This window comes from Cornus florida, unplaced genomic scaffold, assembly GCF_030987335.1.
Source record: "Cornus florida cultivar Cherokee Brave unplaced genomic scaffold, ASM3098733v1 CherokeeBrave_3.0.0_Hap2_Chr06, whole genome shotgun sequence".
Classification (NCBI taxonomy): Eukaryota; Viridiplantae; Streptophyta; class Magnoliopsida; order Cornales; family Cornaceae; genus Cornus; species Cornus florida.
This window is the reverse complement of record NW_026775576.1, coordinates 54,718,774-54,728,269: the sequence shown is the minus strand read 5'-3', so window position 1 is coordinate 54,728,269 and position 9,496 is coordinate 54,718,774.

Genomic DNA, 9,496 nt, shown 5'->3' with positions numbered 1-9,496 from the left:
CAAGTTATTAAAACTCTATTTTTCAGTTGACGGAATTAACTTATCCAAGATACTCCTGTGAAAAAAAGAAAAGAAAAGAAAAGAAATTGCTCTCTTTGTTCCCATTGAGCAATGTTCTATCTTGTCTGGTCAATCATTATCAAAGTAATAAAAAAATTTAATACAGATGGAAAGGGGCAAAAGGAATGTAGAAGTCTAAGACGCTCTTTGCAATGCCGTGCATGGGAAAGTCTAGGCCATTGAAATTATTTTTTGATAAGGAGAGCAAGTAGAAGGAGAGAAAAACCTTGAAACCAAGGAGTTTTAGAAACGTCTATTAAATGACTCGGTATTTATAGATACACATAATGAAAAGGTGTCTTAATAAAGAGGTTTGAATTTATAAGGTGTAATAATATAATTTTAATCGTATATGTACTTCAAATGGAGCGGTTAATTCCCTTCAAGTCAGCCACTGCCCAACCAATAGCTTCTTTGTGCTCTTGTAGCACCACTAAAAGGTCAGTTTCTTAGTCCTTTAGAAGATCCGATGCAATGATGACCGAGAGAGTTTGATTTGAACCAAGGAATACATACTTGAGATGGGCCGGGAGTGGCTTAAGCTCAAGTAGTGGTGGAGATTTCAGAGACGGAACCGGAGGAGTAGTGGAAAGCTGAGGAAGCGGCTCTCTTGGAATTTTCCAAGGGGGAATATCCATGATAACGTTGACATCAAGTAGAGAATTAACTTCTTGGATGGATTGGTCAATATCAAAGTTTAAGAAGTTGAAATGAGACATGCAAGTTTCAAGGGGGTCCTTGCTTAGAATGAAGGGGAGAGATTCTTCGACCACTTCATCAATGACATCAACAAGAAAACAATTATCCTCATTGGAAGGATGTTGAGTTGCATAAAAGATATGGAGTTTGACTTGCATGTTTCCAAAAGCAATGTCCATCACCCCGGTTTGGCAATTAATTGATGCATTAGCCGTAGCTAAGAATGGCCTACCAAGGATCACTGGAATATGCTTTTTTGGATCGTGGACCGGTTTCGTGTCAAGAACCACAAAGTCTACCGGGAAGTAGAATTTGTCCACTTGGATGATAACATCCTCAAGAATGCCTCGTGGATGCTTGACCGATCTATTAGTAAGTTGCAAAACCACGGAAGTCAGCTTCAAATCTCCTAGGCCAAGCTGTAAGTAAACTGAGTATGGAATTAAATTCACACTAGCTCCTAAGTCAAGGAGGGCCCTCTCGATTTTGTTGTCACCAATGACACAAGAGATTATGGGGACACCCGGATCCTTATACTTTGGAGGAGTGCTGTGTTGAATGATAGCACTAACATTTTCAGTTAACCTCACTTTCTTTGGCAAATGACTTTTAGAAGTGCGCTTTTGAGTGCACAAGTCTTTGAGAAATTTCGCATAGAGAGGGATTTGCTTGATAGCATCCAAGAGGGGCAAGTTCATCTTCACTTGCTTGAAAACTTCCCACATGTCTTGAATTTTACAATTCTTGTTCCCAATATGTGTTGACTCTTGAAGACGTTGCGGAAACGGAGCTTTTGGCTCATAAGTAGTTTCCACATTTGGGTTAACATGTGTGGGATTTCCGTGAATGGTGTTTGGACGAGAAGAGCTTGGAATTTGATTGGAAGAGCTTGAATTTGGATTTTTCAAAGGAGGTTCTTTTTCATTTTTGTCTCCATCAACCTTGTTGTCAACCACTCTACCACTCCTAAGGGTGGTGATTGCTTGAACATGCTCATGACTCAGCCCACTTGATGGAGGGGTTTCATCAATCGCATGCATCCCTCTAGGATTTTCAAATGGTTGAGAGGGAAGCTTACCCTTGTCCTTTTGAAGCAATTGATTCACAAAGTTAGCTATTTGGCCCACTTGATTTTCGAGCTTAGCTATGGATTGAGTATGAGAGTGAACCATTTGAAGAGTAGGCTACAAACATGTCAAGAGTTGCTTGTTGGAATCCATGATTTGCTTGTTTAATGACTCCATCATTTACTTGTTTGTAGCCACAATTTCATCAGTTGGGTACACCGGAGGTTGATTAGAGACATTTGGATTATACGTAGGACGGTAGCTTGAGGAGGCTGGAAATTGCCTATTTTGAAATTGAGGAGGGGGCTGATTTTGATGCCCTTGATTTTGGAATTGGGAATTTTGTAGGGCTTGTTGCCGCCACGAAAAATTTGGGTAATCTCGCCATCCTGGATTGTAGGTATTGGAATAGGGATTATTCCCGGATCTTGAGAACATGGCATTAGCTTGCTCTTGATTTGGATTGGAATATTGCTCCGATGTGGGGCAATCTTCCGTGAGATGGAATGGACTATTACATGATGAGCATACCGAACTTACCAAATTTTGAGATAATGAAGGAGAGAGATGTGGTGCCATCAATTGATAGAATTTATGAGCTATGGCATCCACTTGGGATGATTCCTACCTTATTGATTTTGGTTGAGGTCGGAGCCCTACGAGAATTATGTTGAAGCGAATTTTCGCTTAAATTCTCTAGTAGGGTCCAAGCCTCATCCGCATTCTTGGACATGAACATCCCACCACAAGAAGAGTCAACCATGAATCTATGGGGTTCGATCAAGCCAGCATAGAAAGCTTGCACTAATTGCCACTTTGGAATCAAATGATGTGGACATTTTCTAAGAAGGTCTTGTAGCCTTTCCTAAGTCTCGTAGAGTTGTTCTCCATCCGTTTGAGAAAAGCTAAGAATGGAATGCCTCATCTGGTTGGTTTTACTCACCGGATAATACTTCTTAAGGAATTCTTGTTGTAATTGAGCCCAAGAAGTGATGGAATTTGGAGTGAGTGAGTTTAACCAATACTTTGCCCTATCTTTTAAAGAAAATGGGAAAAGATGCTGATGGGGTGCATTCTCAGGAAAACCTCTCAACCGGATGGTCGAACAGATTTCAAGGAATTCATCAAGATGCTTATACGGATCTTCATTATCAAGGCCATGGAAAGATGGAAGCATTTGAATGGTACTTGATTTGATCTCATATTGAGCCGCATCAATGTTTGGCATCACTATGCATGAAAGTGAAGCATATGTAGTAGGGATGAAATGGTCCTTGAGAGTCATTGGCTCTTCATTTGGAATTTCGGCCCTAATTCCCTCATTTTTAACATCTCCTACAGTTTTAGCCATTGTGTTAAATTCAGTTTCAAGTTTTCTTACGCTAGAAGATTCCCTATGGTTTCGTCTAAGAGTTCTTTCAAGTGAATTTATGTCAACTGGCGAGTCAAGAGTTGGTAAGGAGAGTGATCTACGGCCAAACATCAACAATACATAATGCTATCAATGCTACTATTCATCATTCACAACTCCACATACGATGTTCCCATTCTCCTCAATTATCAAGACAAAATTTAAATGGCCACGACAAGGACCGATGCTTGTACATGAAATCTAAACAAGATAATAACCTCAACCAGGGCTTTAAAACTAAATTATCACTAAGGTTAACACATTTACAATATATTACAAATTCAAAACTAGAATGTCAAGAAACTTACCTGGAGTCCCCTAGACTTACAAATTTGTTAGCGTTCCCTTAATCAGTCCTAAGTTCCTAGAATCTCACACAACTTACAACAACAGAATTGTCAAAACCACACAAGAAATATCCATAAAACACAATATTAACAATCACACTAAAATTAACCCTAAAACTTCGGTTGCCAAACCGTTTGCATTCCCAGGCAACGACGCCAAAAATTGATCGGTTGAGTCGATTACAATTATAAATCAACCTTCGCAATAGCACGAATCATTGTAAAATAGGGCTATTGGTCGGGTAAGTCGAATCACTGGGACTGCGCTAATCTATGGCAACCTAAGTGTCTAGAGTCTTTTTAGAATGATAGGAGTGTTCATAGAGGATTTGTTGGTTGTTACTTAAACTATGAAATTAAGGTGCATAAATTAAAAGTTTGCAAGAGTTTAAGGAAGATGAAATACAAGTAAAGAGGACTAGGGAAGTGAATCCGCCTCCATCCCTATACACATACTAGATTAGAGCTAAATTGGGAGAAAACAATATATATTATGGTCATGATACATAGCAACACTTGGTTGCTATAATATCCTCAAGAAGTTCATTAAATCTGAAGCAAGCATGATCCATCAAAGGTTAACATGTTTAGACTACCTAACTAAGGTGTAGCTTAACCCATTTACTTGAATGAAAGACTATCAAGCCCTAGATAAAATGATGAAGCACATGAAGGTAAGAAATAAGCATAAATCATCAAAGGTTTCACCTAAGCAATGATCTATCAAAGTCCTTATCAACATGCCATTAAACCATTTCATAACCTTGTTTCCATTCTCACCATGAAAACTCAAGCAATATATTAATATAAGACATCATCTAAAGCAAGATAATCAACTTACAGAAATCATCCTTACATATATCAACATTCATTACAAGAAATGAAGTGCTCTTGGTTATGAAATGACCATAGAATATACATTTTAATCCCCAAAATATAGCCTAAATTAGAACATGCTTACAAGGGAGGGGCCTCATCACCTCCCTAGATGGAGGTTTAGTTACCCATGGGAGCTTTAGAAGAAAGAAGAAACTTGGATGCAACCTCCATTTTCGAGCTCCTTTGTTGTAGCTTCAAGAACTCTCTCTTCTCCTCCTCTTTCTCTCTCCACAAATCTTGCTAAGATGAGATATGATCTTGTTATGTGTGGTCCTCCTCCTTTGTAGACATTCCTCTCCACCAAACAAGGCTCAAAACCCCCACCAAAAGACATCTCCAACCAACCCATAAAGATGGAAATCAGAAATGAGGGAAACAAGGTGTAAGTGAGCTGAAGTGATGGTTCCCGGAGAGTAGTTTGCCCATAGTTCAAGCGCTCGAACTAAGCACTTCGAGCGCTCGATGTTGGACCAGTATGCTCCTTCCTCTTGACCTGCTTTGCACTACTTTGGTAGAACAACCATAACTTTCTACTCCAAACTCCAAATGACAAACCGTTTGAAGATTTGGAAAGCTAATTCAAAGCTCTAAATATGTCATGTTTAATGGAAGTCCAGTTCTCAAGTTTGATAGGTCAAAAATTGTGAACAAAGTCAGATTCCACTGTTGCCAGAACTTTAGCCTTGAGCACATTGCTATTCAAAGATTGAATAAAATACCATTTTTGCTCCTTTTTGGCCAATGAACCTGAAAATATATAAAAACGTGCAAATGAAGATAATTTATAAAGAATAATCAAATAATGGATTTAACTAATGCAGCTAAAGGCGCTTGAATATGCAATATTCAGCACTTATCACTAATGAAGTTAACACCATGGGTAAAGAATTCCTTTCTCATTAATTTGCTTTTATATGAAGAATTCAGTCTTGAAATTCTAAGCATCAAGCTCTTGATATGCTACTTGTTGCTAATAGATATAAAAATGTCTACGGTATAGATTTTGATTTTTTACATGCAAGTAGTGTGTTTTGACATATGAGTTATGAACATGCTAACATGAAATGATTCTCTATCTTTCAAATAATCATTAGATTAAAATATAACCAATCTTTGTGAAAGATTTGTTTTTTGGAAAATATGCCATCAAAGGAAAGCATACATTATCTCATGTAGACCATCAATGTTAATTCATTTAAACCTTATCAAATCTATTAAAGTAGCAATGTTTAAAAAGTCATCTATATGCATTTGTGATCTTAAATGTTTTATCCATACTTTATTATGTCACCTCCATGCATATAAAAAATGAAGTTGTTCAACTTGAAAAGGTTTAGATGGACTTGAGAAATGATAAATCATATAGGTCCTACTTTGAATACCTAAATGAACAAATCTTATTGGAAGAGCCATCTCATGAAAAACAAAAATTCGAATTTCTAATGTCTTACCAAGAGTTATATAATTTGATCATTTAATAGTGAATATTTCTTTGTGCTAATTAAAGGAACTAATTATTTCTTAAAAGTTGATATACTTTTAACCATATTCCTTTACCATGTGATCACATCATAATATGTATCTTGAGTATCATTTGCAACTAAGCTAGACTACTCCCAAAGGTTACACCAAAAAGAAGAAATTGAATACATGTCTTTGTGCAAATATGACTTTCAATTGAAGCAATAAAAATGCTACATGTTTTTGCATGAAATGATTTTTAATTGACTTCATTTTTAAAATCTATGAAGAAAAATCACCCAGAATTGAAATGTATAGATTTTGAACTATATGTTTAAAATTATCCTTGGCCTTATGTGATTAAAATAAGCTCCTAGAGCTTTCCTTGAAAGGCTTAGTGATTTTCTCAAGATTGATGGTTTTTGACCAAATTGATATATATGTGTTTTCAAAACCATTCATGAAATTATGTTGATTGAACTTATATAATATCATTGAATCAACATTTATGATTTGTGCAAAGAAACTTATCTCTAGCATGCAAATAAATTGAAATTAGCATGATGAGTAAAACATGATTTCTTCTAGAATTTAAACTCCTCAAGTGTCATGAACTTAAATTTCATATATCTATTTGACTTTTTTAGTCTTGGGAATATGACATTCAAAAGACACTCTGTTCTAGCTTAGATGGCAAATGTGATATCAAGTGTTATTTTATTTTGATGTATCCATTTTTAGCACTTTAGAAATTCATATGATATTTCTTGATCAACTCTTAAAGAATGTGTCTAAAAGAGATATTTAGCTCATCTACATAAAGAATCATGTAGCCAATTTCTCACCACATCTCTTAAAGAAGATATTTTGATATCAAGACCTTTTTCTATACACTTCATGAGATACTTTGACATCACCTCTTGACAAATATGTGCAAAGAGAAATATTGAGCCAATTCACATATACAATCATGTACCAATTATTTCTAATCATACATGTCCAAGAAAATATGCTTTTGCATAATTGGAAATTTATTGCACATAACTTGAGTAATGACACTACTTGCATATATCTTATGCTTTACATGCCACATGTGATTTTGATCATTCAATTATATGCTTACAAAAAGAAGATCCTTGGCATCAATGGCTCATTTCATATATCATTGTTTTATTACATTATCTAGCATATTTTTAATATTTGATATATGATATAAATGGAAACACACTCATAGGGGGAGATTATTGATAATCTTGTATAAATGTTCATTGCATGACTTGTTATACTTAATTGACTTATTTTGGAAATTGTCAAGCATGCTATAAAATAACTTGTTGGTCATCATATTCATACCCATGAGCTTTCATGATTTTGATGATTTTCCCTTCTTCTTGAAAATATCAAATGGGAAAACTCTATTATGATTGAAACACATTTAAATTCCTAGATTTGCCTTACAAGGTTTTTGCCTTTTGGTTTATTCTAGTTCATGCTTCATTTTTATTTTTGTTATGCTTCACTGTGTATGCTTTTGTATACTTTTGCCTATTTAAGTTTATGCTCCATTCTTTGGTTTATATCTTATGTATACTTTTGTATATGCCATGAACCTTAATGATCTATTGAACTCATGCTATCAATGAAATTGATATCTTATGATATAATTACTTATATGTTGCACTTCAAAACATATTATAGTCATTACCACTATATTGCCAATTCTTGATGCCATCACTTCACTATCCTTAATGATAAATGTTAAATGAAGTTGTCTAGGCCTCCCACCTTTTTGAGATGACAAAGGGGGAGAAATATATGTGATGTGATTCAAATGCTTGATGTTATCTATATATCATTATCTCATTGTGCTTACATGTCAAATGAATGATATATATCTTTTAATGAACACATCATATTGACAGGGAGAGATTTGTAGAAATGTCTTAAAGAGTAAAATGATCTTAAAAGCATGTTTATGTCTAAAGTTCATGAAGAATGTACAAGCATGCTATTTTATAACATTATGTTCATTGAACGCACTTTGATAAGGGGAGCACTTTTCAATTGCTACTTCACTTGCATATGAACACATCAATGTTTTGTCATCATAAAAAAGGGGGAGATTGTTGACCTTGAGGATTCCATCCAAGGACAATCTAGAGGTTTTGATGATAACAAACCATTAATGATGTTTAAAGACTAATGTTTACATTGAGTGTTATATAGATTATTCACATTCAAAAGATGACTTCAATGAAGAGCACGAAAGATCATTCCAAGTATTCTATTACTCAAGATCACATCTATGGATAACAAAGGAGACAAAGAAGACATGAAGTTGCAAGGAACCAAATGTAAAGTCCATCCAAAGACAACTTGGACATCAATGATCAAGAAAGCAACTTAAAGAAATGAAGAAAGCAAGAATACCTCAAAGCCTAAAAGATCATGAACAAAGCTTGAAGAAAGGGGTAGATAGCTTGGTGAGTACAACTTAAATTGTAAAGTTATTTTTGAAGTAACTTCATTTGAAAGCTCATCTCTATAGGACCATGCATATCATATCATCATTTATATGCTCCTATATCCATTAGCAATAGACTATACACTTCATTCATATACAATTGACATATGGAGTCATTGCTAAAGAGTGAGTGAGTTCAAGCTTGCATAAGCTTTGAAAGAACTCATCACTTATGCTAGAAATGCTAAGACCATGCACATCAATCATATAATTCATATTGGTCAACAAATAAGGCATGAGAAACCTTCATTACCATGAGTTGGTAACGGACATTAGGACCCCAGAATGCGCGTCATGAAAAATTGTGTTTTTGGCTAAGTGTGAAAAATGAATTTTTGAAATAATGATTATTTCAAAATAATTTTTCCCAGTAATAACTCTTTATACTTAAACTAGCCTAAACTGATTTTATCAGAATTTTTGACCAAGTCTACTTTGGTCTACATAAGGATTCAATTTTACAAAAACAGTCAAAAATTCAAATTTGTACTAAAACTGAATTTCTACATTTTGATTTAGTTGGATTTCAATTTTCTAGTATTTTTTATTGAATCCAAATGGGGGGTACTTCCTTATTTACATTGTAAACTTAAAGTAAATTAAAGACATTTACTTAAATGTTTTCAATGAAAATAAGGTCTCTGTAGATGTCCTGTAGAGCATGTCTAATCTGTTAACTTAGAACAACTCAAGAAGCAGCTGTTTCATTTTGGCAGACCAAAATGCATAGGCAAGTTATTTCGGCCTACCAAAATAAGGCACTCAGCACATCTCATTTTATTTCGGTCAACCAAAACAAGTGTAGGTTTTACTTCGGTCTACCGAAACAAAAGTACTGAGAATGATGAAACCATTTCGGTCGACCGAAACAGTAAAGGGTGTTACTTCGGTCTACCGAACCAAGAGTACTGAGAGGGTGATATCCAACCTGAAACCATTTCGGACGACCGAAACATAAGGGTGTTTCATTTCGGTCGATTGAACCAGCGCGAATTCAAATTCAAAAGGCTATTTCACCTAGAACTGTGTGCCCAACAACTCTATTGAT